Genomic DNA, 10,120 nt, shown 5'->3' on the forward strand with positions numbered 1-10,120 from the left:
CCTGGCTTAATTACCTTTAGTATGAGGCTATTTCGCGTTCTAACCGGGACACCCTAATCAATGACATTAATGGCCACTAATGATAGATATACGGGTTTCGGAAAGACACTTAACTTGAATTTGTTGACAGCGTGTTGAAAATGGTACACCTTTGGTTTCCATAACACTACGTCCAAGTAAAATTAACAGGAGCCGAATTTGCTCCCGTGTGAGCCTCTGGTCTAGTATCAACAATGGCTAACACTCCATACTATTGACGCTACTGGCCGACATTGTCCAGATATGATAGGAGCCGAATTTGCTCCACACGTCTCGGAGGTGACACAACAATCGCTGCTCCTTCCTCACCCTCTGACGCCTGGCTTACATTGTCCACATGACAGAAAGTGATAGAAGGGTCACATTTACTCTACTTTAATACTGATAATTAAGTTAATTTATATGAGATGTTTTATGATGGTAAAGTCCAAAGACTAATGTATTTAAGAATAATTCCCAGCAGAATAGCTGGTGAATTATAATAGTATGTGGTGATGATATCCCGTTTTCTTTAGACGGTAATTCCACTACAAGTTACGTTTTCTATGGGTAACTTGTTTATACAATACAGCTATTATCTGTATGATTATTAAATGGTGTCGGATTTTCCGACAGTCACATGCTCGCTGGTGGTGTCACATGCTGGCTGGTGGTGTCACATGCTGGCTGGTGTGAATGGTGGTGTCACATGCTGGCTGGTGTTTGACTGGTGGTGTCACATGCTGGCTGGTGTGACTGGTGGTGTCACATGCTGGCTGGTGTGAGACTGGTGGTGTCACATGCTGGCTGGTGGTGTCACATGCTGGCTGGTGTGACTGGTGGTGTTACATGCTGACTGGTTGTGTCACATGCTGGCTGGTGTGAGACTGGTGGTGTCACATGCTGGCTGGTGTGAGACTGGTGGTGTCACATGCTGGCTGGTGTGAGACTGGTGGTGTCACATGCTGGCTGGTGTGAGACTGGTGGTGTCACATGCTAGCTGGTGTGAGACTGGTGGTGTCACATGCTGGCTGGTGTGTGACTGGTGGTGTCACATGCTGGCTGGTGTGTGACTGGTGGTGTCACATGCTGGCTGTTGTGTGACTGGTGGTGTCACATGCAGGCTGGTGGTGTCACATGCTGGCTGGTGTAAGACTGGTGTCACGTGCTGGCTGGTGTGTGACTGTTGGTGTCACATGCTGGCTGGTGTGTGACTGGTGGTGTCACATGCTGGCTGGTGGTGTCACATGTTGGCTGGTGTGAGACTGGTGGTGTTACATGCTGGCTGGTGTGTGACTGGTGGTGTCACATGCTGGCTGGTGTGAGACTGGTGGTGTCACATGCTGGCTGGTGTGAGACTGGTGGTGTCACATGCTGGCTGGTGACTGGTGGTGTCACATGCTGGCTGGTATGTGACTGGTGGTGTCACATGATGGCTGGTGTGAGACTGGTGGTGTCACATGCTGGCTGCTGTGAGACTGGTGGTGTCACATGCTGGCTGGTGACTGGTGGTGTCACATGCTGGCTGGTGTGTGACTGGTGGTGTCACATGCTGGGTGGTGTGAGACTGGTGGTGTCACATGCTGGCTGGTGTGAGACTGGTGGTGTCACATGCTGGCTGGTGTGAGACTGGTGGTGTCCCATGCTGGGTGGTGTGAGACTGGTGGTGTCACATGCTGGCTGGTGTGAGACTGGTGGTGTCACATGCTGGCTGGTGTGAGACTGGTGGTGTCCCATGCTGGGTGGTGTGAGACTGGTTGTGTCACATGCTTGCTGGTGTGAGACTGGTGGTGTCACATGCTGATGGCTGGTGCGAGACTGAAGGTGTCACACGCTGGCTGGTGTGAGACTGGTGTCACATGCTCGCTGGTGGTGTCATATGCTGGCTGGTGGTGTCACATGCTGGCTGGTGGTGTCACATGCTGGCTGGTGTGACTGGTGGTGTCACATGCTGGCTGGTGTGTGATTGGTGGTGTCACATGCTGACTGGTGGTGTCACATGCTGGCTGGTGTGAGACTGGTGGTGTCACATGCTGGCTGGTGGTGTCACATGCTGGCTGGTGTGTGACTGGTGGTGTCACATGCTGGCTGGTGTGTGACTGGTTGTGTCACATGCTGGCTGGTGTGAGACTGGTGGTGTCACATGCTGGCTGGTGTGAGACTGGTGGTGTCACATGCTAGCTGGTGAGACTGGTGGTGTCACATGCTGGCTCGTGTGTGACTGGTGGTGTCACATGCTGGCTGGTGGTGTCACATGCTGGCTGGTGTGACACTGGTGGTGTCCTATGCTGGCTGGTGTGAGACTACTAGTGTCACATGCTGGCTGGTGGTGTCACATGCTGGCTGGTGTGTGACTGGTGGTGTCTGTTACGGACCCGAGCCCAGCGTCGTAGCACGGAGCTGTGACAACAACGCCATCTGTGAGTCAGGTCCCGAAACCCCCTCCAAATGGACGACGCCATCTAGCGAGGGCGGGATATACCGGCCACAGGGGCTGGATTCCCGTCTTAATCAGCTCGTGACATAGCCGCTGCTGACCTCTGGTGAGGTGGCGCTTAGACAGCAACGCCATCTATGGAGTGGATAGGTTGACGTTTGTGTCTAAGCCTGTAAGTGAGGTGCCCTAGAGTGTCCCTAGTACTGATGACGTGTCTGATTACAGAGTCGACCTGGGACTGCTGTATTGGACGTTGGGGCAGTCTACCCAAGGCAGCCAAAGTCTATCCACGTGTTTGCTGCAGAAGCTGTGAGTCACCCCCGGACGAACACTGTTGAGTGTGTTAGCCTGCCTGTGATGTGGCAATGCCAGGAATCGTTTTATCTGGGGGCTGGCTGGTGGAAGAGACTAGCCACTGTGGTGTGGAGAGGGTAGAGTGATCTGCTTAATCACATGAGGCTCCTGCCTAGGGCTCGCAACCCTAGTATCGGTCGTGGAGTGGCCTACACAGCGGAGCTGATTGGAACCTGCCAGCTACAGGCTGGATTTGTGGTTGAAGGCCTCCACGACGGTGCACCCAGTGGGACTGTGATTTGGCTGGCCTGTGGCCAGGGTAGATTCGCCAAGAGAATAAAAGGATTTATCGTGGGCCATGAAGAAGAGAACCAGGGCTACTCATCTTGAGCACCGTGGAGCATCCTGTGTCTTCAGAGGAAGACTAATCTGTATATAAAAAGTGTAGTTATAGCAACCCCGCGTATGACTGTGATATATTTATGGTGGTGGTAGCAATATATATACAAAAGCAGTGCATTTGTATCCCTTCCCCTTCAATTTACTTGCGTTATGGAACACACCCCTTGAAAGCCACTGCTAACTTGGGGCCGGATACCCAAACTCTAATAACATCAGAGAAGAACCCAGTTGCGACCCAACTGGCTGGTGTGAGTCACATGCTCGCTGGTGTGACTGGTGGTGTCACATGCTGGCTGGTGTGAGACTGGTGGTGTCACATGCTGGCTGGTGTGAGACTGGTGGTGTCACATACTGGCTGCTGTGAGACTGGTGGTGTCACATGCTGGCTGGTGTGAGACTGGTGGTGTCACATGCTGGCTGGTGTGTGACTGGTGGTGTCACATGCTGGCTGGTGACTGGTGGTGTCACATGCTGGCTGGTATGTGACTGGTGGTGTCACATGCTGCCTGGTGTGAGACTGGTGGTGTCACATGCTGGCTGGTGTGAGACTGGTGGTGTCACATGCTGGCTGGTGACTGGTGGTGTCACATGCTGGCTGGTATGTTACTGGTGGTGTCACATGCTGGGTGGTGTGAGACAGGTAGTGTCACATGCTGGGTGGTGTGAGACTGGTGGTGTCACATGCTGGCTGGTGTGAGACTGGTGGTGTCACATGCTGGCTGGTGTGAGACTGGTGTCACATGCTGGCTGGTGTGTGACTGGTGGTGTCACATGCTGGTTGGTGTGCGATTGGTGGTGTCACATGCTGGCTGGTGTGAGACTGGTGTCACATGTTGGCTGGTGTGACTGGTGGTGTCACATGCTGGCTGGTGATGTCACATGCTGGCTGGTGGTGTCACATGCTGGCTGGTGTGTGACTGGTGGTGTCACATGCTGGCTGGTGTGAGACTGGTGGTGTCACATGCTAGCTGGTGTGAGACTGGTGGTGTCACATGCTCGCTGGTGTGTGACTGGTGGTGTCACATGCTGGCTGGTGGTGTCACATGCTGGCTGGTGTGTGACTGGTGGTGTCACATGCTGGCTGGTGTGAGACTGGTGGTGTCACATGCTGGCTGGTGTGAGACTGGTGGTGTCACATGCTGGCTGGTGTGAGACTGTGTTACGGCCCTCTCGGGACGCAACGGGGTCCTTACTCTGATGTTGTTAGAGGAAGATATATGTATCCGTTCCCAAGCCAGTAGTGGCTATCAAGGGATGAGATCCGTGACGCAAGTAACTTAAAGGGAGTAGGGAAAGAAAGCTAAGAACTTAATATTATAATTATTACCATCACCGTTTAAATATATAAAATAAATGAGTGCACAAGGGGGAGGGGTATTAGCACTGTACAAGGGGATTAATCCACAAATTAGTCTTCTGCTGAAGACTCTGGATCCAGAAGCTAGGTGCTGAGTCCGCGGTGCTTTCTTCGTGGCCTCACGACGTGTCCTCTGAGAATGCCGAGCCTACGCGGGCCACAGGTCAGCCAAAACACAGGTCCATTGGGGGCACCGCCGTGGAGGCCGTCAACCACACGTCCAGCTGGTCTGCTGGCAGGTTCTGAGCCCACAAGGCTGGTACGGCCACTCCACGGACGATAAAAGGGGAACGCCCTAGACAGGAGCTTCGTGTGACACCACAAGTCACTCTCCTGTCTTCAGTACCCCAGTGGATGATCGTCTCCAACAGTCGGTCCCGGGTGAATCCTTTTACTGCCACTCCACTGGCAGGCTAACACACCACAGTGTTCTTCTGGGGGGGGGGGACGACGTCACAATAGCTGCAGCAAGGTTCAAGGTATGGAGACTGGCTGCCTCGGGTAGACTCACTCCACTTCCATCACAGCAGTCCCAGGTCGGCTCTGTAAGCAGACACGTCATCAATAACTGGGACACTAAAACACCTCACTTACGGGCTCGGGCACAAACACCTGACGTATCCAGTCCATAGATGGCGCTGTCGTCGGAGCACCACCTCACCAGAGGTCAGTGGCGGCGGTGTAGAGTGCTGAACCAGACTGGAAACTGGTCCTCGAGGCCAGTACACGCTGTCCTCACCAGGTGTCGTCGTCCGTTTGGCGGGGGTTTCGTGAGCTGACCCACAGATGGCGTGGTTGTCACTGCTCCAGGCTCGGACGCGGGATCCGGGTTCGTAACAGACTGATTGTGTCACATGCTGGCTGGTGTGAGACTGGTGATGTCACATGCTGGCTGGTGTGTGACTGGTGATGTCACATGCTGGCTGGTGTGAGACTGGTGATGTCACATGCTGGCTGGTGTGAGACTGGTGTCACATGCTGGCTGGTGTGAGACTGGTGATGTCACATACTGGCTGGTGTGAGACTGGTGATGTCACATACTGGCTGGTGTGAGACTGGTGGTGTCACATGCTAGCTGGTGTGAGACTGATTGTGTCATATGCTGGCTGGTGTGAGACTGGTGATGTCACATACTGGCTGGTGTGTGACTGGTGGTGTCACATGCTGGCTGGTGTGAGACTGGTGGTGTCACATGCTGGCTGGTGGTGTCACATGCTAGCTGGTGTGAAACTGGTGGTTTCACATGCTGGCTGGTGCGAGACTGGTGGTGTCACATGCTGGCTGGTGTGAGACTGGTGTCACATGCTGGCTGGTGTGTGACTGGTGGTGTCACATGCTGGCTGGAGTGAGACTGGTGGTGTCACATGCTGGCTGGTGTGAGACTGGTGTCACATGCTGGCTGGTGGTGTGAGACTGGTGGTGTCACATGCTGGCTGGTGTGAGACTGGTGGTGTCACATGCTGGCTGGTGTGAGACTGGTGTCACATGCTGGCTGGTGTGAGACTGGTGTTGTCACATGCTGGTTGGTGGTGTCACATGCTGGCTGGTGTGACTGGAGGTGTCACATGCTGGCTGCTGTGTGACTGGTGGTGTCACATGCTGGCTGGTGGTGTGAAACTGGTGGTGTCCCATGCTGGCTGGTGGTGTCACATGCTGGCTGGTATGAGACTGGTGGTGTCACATGCTTGCTGGTGGTGTCACATGCTGGCTGGTGTGAGACTGGTGGTGTCACATGCTGGGTGGTGTGTGACTGGTGGTGTCACATGCTGGCTGGTGGTGTCACATGCTGGCTGGTGTGGCACTGGTGGTGTCACATGCTGGCTGGTGTGAGACTGGTAGTGTCACATGCTGGCTGGTGGTGTCACATGCTGGCTGGTGTGACACTGGTGGTGTCACATGCTGGCTGGTGGTGTCACATGCTGGCTGGTGTGGCACTGGTGGTGTCACATGCTGGCTGGTGTGAGACTGGTGGTGTCACATGCTGGCTGGTGTGACACTAGTGGTGTCACATGCTGGCTGGTGTGACATTGGGGGTGTCACATGTTGGCTGGTGTGACACTGGTGGTGTCACATGCTGGCTGGTGTGACACTGGGGGTGTCACATGCTGGCTGGTGTGACACTGGTGGTGTCACATGCTGGCTGGTGTGACACTGGTGGTGTCACATGCTGGCTGGTGTGACACTGGAGGTGTCCTCTAGGTCTAGTAGGTCTGGTGTCTTACTAATAGAAGCACGTGGTGAAGCCTCGACAGCAGTTGTCTTCAGTGACTGTTGCACCTCAGTCCACTGTCCCTCCTCGTCTGAAGGCTGCCTCCATTGCCTCTTTCTCTTGGACTTTCCTATGATGTTTCTACGTAGTGAGGACCAATTCACTGTCCTACCTAGTGATTGTACACTCCTAGGCCTGGAGAAATTCACTTCCCTTCAACGGGGGGAAATGAATTTTAAAATGAATTCCATCTGGAGGAATCACTTTATGACCTCCGTTGGAGGTCATAAATTCCATCTCCAGATGGAATCAGAGATACCTAACACCTACTTGAGTGGTTTGGTCTACTTTTCCCAGTCAGGCTCAGTACACGTTCTAAGGTGCCCCCTTGTGGCAATACCCGCAGAGTATCACCTTGAACTTCAGGATAGGACTGTAAGTGACCTGCTGAGTGATATGGCTCTCACCCCAAAAAATATAGTAATCAGTCATGGGCGATGATTGCAGTACGACAGTTTGGGTCACCTACATACTGGGTTGCACAGAATACTAGTCAGCTGGACAGCAGCTAATCAACAACGTTGTTGTCCGTCAGTTGTAGACAAAATCGGTATTGTTTCCTTCCAGACAATATATTCTCAGGGTCTTGGAATACTGATGTGCTCTTCCTCACAAAACCGCAAAGATTTAAGATGATGGGTGCTCAGAATCTTAAGTTTTCCAAGTTACAAAAAGTGTGCAGCCTGCTAGCAATTGTGCTGGCAGCGAGTCTGATATAAAGCTATGTACATCAGAGATAACTAAATGGTAAAGTTGCTGCAGCACCCATCTCAGCCTCCTGTTCCTCAGTTGTGAAACGGGCTGAGATGTGATCCTTCACAGAACATTGGTCGAAGCAAACCACATCTGCCCTTCACCCAGTCCTCGTGTTGGTCAACAAAACGGGAAACAGACCCGGAAACCTGCCTCCCCTCCCCCGTGGGTGCGGTGAAGGCGACCTCCTGTGCGAGACTGCCTTACAGGGGCTCTTATTCCCCAGAACTAAACCACTTATACAGGGGTTTATTTCCACCAAGATCTTGCTGGACGCCCTGAAGATGAGTACGGATGGGAGGTCAGCAGAGACTTCATAATGCAGGTGTTCCTGATGGGTCTTCAAGGTGGTTATACAAAGTTTCCTTGCTATCTTTACCTCTGTGAGACAGCAGGGGCATCAGGACGTACTACCATAGGCGGGACTGGCCACAGCAGACAAGAGTTCTCTGTCAGGAGGAACAACGTCAAGTAATAACCATTGGTGGACCCCTGGAAGGTGCTGACGGCACCACTGCACAACAAACTGGACCTTATAAAACAATATGTTACAGCTCTAGATAAGAAGTCAGCAGCGTTCAAGTACCTTCAAGACTTCTGCCTTAAGCTGTCTGAGGCAAAGGTCAAAGCCGGTGTCTTTGCCAGCCCACAGATAAAGAAGATCCTTGAGTGCAAGGAATTTCTCAAGAAGCTTACTAGGAAGAAGAAAGCGGTTTGGAACAGCGTTGTCACAGTTGTTCAGGTCTTCCTGGGCAATCACAAGGCCAAAAACAATGGGGAGCTACTTGAGACTGGTGAAGAACTATGGCTGTAGGATGTCCTTTACTCGGAGGAGCAAGGCGAGCGTTTTCACCAGGTTATGCTGAGAACTTTGAACACCGCTACCAAGGACAGTATAACGACAACATGATTACAAACTACATTTGAGGGGCTCATATGTGAAAGTGATTTACAGTATAATTATAAATCATGAAAACTACTATTCAGTATTTTAGTCATTTTTCGTCACATCGGTGTGGGTGTGTCAGTATAATTAAAATAAGGAGTACCAACATGTCGAAAAGCGTCTTCTACAGTCAATACATTATTGAATTTCACATCATAAAGTTTGTGAGACACTATTACATTACATAAAAATATATAATTTTAACAATCGTACCTAATACAAGTGATCACATCCTCGTTGTTTTGATCAGTCCGGAAGTCGGTGGAATGTGAGTCCAGTCTCCTCCTGCAAGAAGAAATATTCACATTAATTTTGGGAAAATCAGTGAGTGATGCTACAGAAATAAGGAACGGAGGACAACATTGTATAACAGCTTAAGTTTTCTGCCTATTGACATCATCTTGTTACATGTTGAGAGTCATTCACTAATGACCTGCTGGAAGATATAAAATATCTAGTTATAGTCAGCTCTCACCGGCAGCAAACCATTCAAAAACCCAAAAGAAATCTATGGATGAATTTCTAGAGCTAATGCCGCCAAACACACACCGAAACTACGACGTTGGTACAACGTTCGAACAGGGATTTACAGGGAAATTTTACTTTTACCAAGATGTCGTTTAAGGATTTACCTCGTTTCTAAGCTACCATCTTGAGGTTGTCCTGAGATGATTCCAGGGCTTAGTATCCCTGCGGCCCGGTCCTCGATCAGGCCTCCTATTTGTTACACACCCCCAGGAAGCAGCTGTCTAACTCCCAGGTACCTATTTACTGCTAGGTGAACAGGAGCATCAGGGTGAAGATACTTTTTGCACATTTGTTTCTGCCTCCACCTGGGATCGAACCCGGAACCTCAGGACTAAGGATCCGAAGAGCTGTCCACTCAGCTGTCAGGCACTATGGATATTTCTTGTGGGAATTTCTTCCATGCTTGATGATTTCCGTGTGGCCTCCTTAGATATCCCCAGAGGTTAAGGAGTTATCTCCGGAGCTGCCCGGCAATTCTTGGAATATAGATGGATGAGAGGATTAGCCTCTCCTTAGTTGGCTGTTGTTCCCTGTGTTGTAACAATGAAGATCTGGTTCTTTGTGCTAACTTTATAACTGCATCTTGTAGGATTTTATCAGAGTATTCTCTGTCTGAAAAAATCCCAGAGACGCTTGAGGACCCCCCCTCCCCCAGTCTCTCCCCATCGCTATTTGTTTTAGTGAGGTTCCCAGGAGCTGGGCAGGACCTTGTTAATGACAGTGGCTGGCATGACGAGTAGTGGAGATATGAGTGAGTGTTCGTTGGTTTGTAAAAGATTCTTGTTTGAATCATCCTGGGTTTGTCGAAATAAACGTATCCAAAACGTTCAGTGCTGTTTCACTAATTTCTAGGGTGAAACGGAGCTTAAGTTGGACTCCATTTGTCCAGGAGAAGAAAGCTGTGAGATCGTGTTCGCCTCCCATCATTACCCCAAAACTATCATCTATGTAGCGCCGGTAGATCCGCCGCTGGTCTGTACTCTTGCCTGGCCGCTTCACATGTTGTGTGTGTACAAATATTTCCGCGTTGGCTACGCTGCTAGATGCCCCAGTCACCATCCCTTTAATTTGTCTGTAGGTCTTCCCGTGGAAAGTCCTGATGGTGTCTCTTATGAA

At 51.2% G+C, this 10,120-nt stretch overlaps 1 long non-coding RNA gene across 1 annotated transcript in view; it reads right to left on the reverse strand.

The window, feature by feature from the left end:
• The window catches only part of LOC138357473 (uncharacterized), a 172,736-nt gene extending 163,762 nt beyond the window's left edge, over positions 1-8,974 (reverse strand). Inside the window, exon 1 of the long non-coding RNA XR_011225026.1 lies at positions 8,690-8,974. This is a non-coding gene — a long non-coding RNA (uncharacterized lncRNA). The remainder of the gene's footprint in view (positions 1-8,689) is intronic.
• Between the last annotated feature and the right edge of the window lie 1,146 nt (positions 8,975-10,120).

This window comes from Procambarus clarkii, chromosome 78 (genome assembly GCF_040958095.1).
Source record: "Procambarus clarkii isolate CNS0578487 chromosome 78, FALCON_Pclarkii_2.0, whole genome shotgun sequence".
Taxonomy (NCBI): domain Eukaryota; kingdom Metazoa; phylum Arthropoda; class Malacostraca; order Decapoda; family Cambaridae; genus Procambarus; species Procambarus clarkii.